The 1,258-nt window shown below is 38.2% G+C and overlaps 1 protein-coding gene across 1 annotated transcript in view; it reads right to left on the bottom strand.

Moving 5' to 3' along the window:
• LOC111669675 (uncharacterized) overlaps positions 1-1,258 on the bottom strand; it is a 10,104-nt gene that overhangs the window by 6,515 nt on the left and 2,331 nt on the right. The window lies entirely within an intron of this gene.

Raw genomic sequence — 1,258 nt, 5'->3', positions numbered from 1 at the left:
TTGCACAATAGCACCACAAAATTCATTTTAGCTTTATGTTTGAATCTCCACACCGATCATACTTGTTGTTAAAGTAAAACACACTTAAAACTCAAACTGTACAAGAGCTGGTATCAGTATCAAGTGAGTCAGGTTGAGTATACGGTTTGTACGGCTTTGCAGCTACAGTAAGCCCTGAGGGGTGCACTACTTAAAGCAAGTTAAACTTTGTCACACAGAACTGAGTGAGTGTGTAACGCTACTCAAGGCTGTGATGCTCTCGTTTAATGGCTGACAGTAGATTTGGTAACATATAAAAGCTGAGTTGGTAGGAGAAGGTGAAAGCTTTGGTCTGTGTCGTGTTCATATTGAACTCACAAACATACCAGTAGAAAGTAATCAGTTGTTCATTTTGGGCCAGCACATCAGTAGATGTTGTGGATCTACTGAGGATCTTGTGATAATGTTCGTTCAGTTATTTACTGAACATCTCTGATGGTCTTGGCTCTCATCAGCCTTCTCTCCAGCAGTAGCTCATAGCAGTTATTAGTAAGAAAGCTCTAATAGAGCAACTGTACACTCCCTGCACAGCTCAGCAAAGAGTTTTATAGGGCTGAAATACATGGCTGTCAGCTTTTTGTACAGGTCTTCCAACACCTAACTGATCAAAAATCAATTCAATCAATTAACTGAACCGAACTTTGAAGGAATGTAATGAATTACTCAGGCATGAAAATGTGAAGATTTCACAAAACAAATTGGACCATGTGTGGAATTGTTAAGGATTTGTAAGATGTAGTATATCACCCAATACCTCCCCCCAACTGTTTAGGTTTGAAACTCAACATCACACTTAAACTACAGTGAAGTCATACTTACATCCCACATCCACCTTAGTTTTATCCACGATGGGTGTAGTTGTGACATTGTAAGGACAATCTGAAAATTCAGACAAGACAAAATGAGTTTTCAGTGTGTGTGAATACCACAATATGTTATATGTTGTCAACATAAAAATGTCCAATAGTTTTTGGAGGAAAAGGAAAACGGTTCAAGGCAGAGTTGTAAAAGAAATTGTAACTTAAACTTAATGTTTGTTTCTGATGAAACTCTTGTTATTTGAATGAACTTGGTTCTGATCACATGGCTCGTTAGCAGAGCATTCTATATGTGGTTATGTATGAACTTATTTTCTGTCTTACCTACTGTGCAACCAACAAGCTCATCAACAGCATCCTTCACTGCTACAAAGTCATCGTCATACAGTTGATCAGAGCTG

The sequence above is a fragment of the Seriola lalandi genome, unplaced genomic scaffold, assembly GCF_002814215.2.
Source record: "Seriola lalandi dorsalis isolate HSWRI2012SDOR001 ecotype SW California unplaced genomic scaffold, Sedor1 jcf7180002054805, whole genome shotgun sequence".
In the NCBI taxonomy this organism is placed as follows: Eukaryota; Metazoa; Chordata; class Actinopteri; order Carangiformes; family Carangidae; genus Seriola; species Seriola lalandi.
The sequence above is the reverse complement of the archived record's forward strand: the minus strand, read 5'-3'. Positions and strand labels throughout refer to the sequence as shown.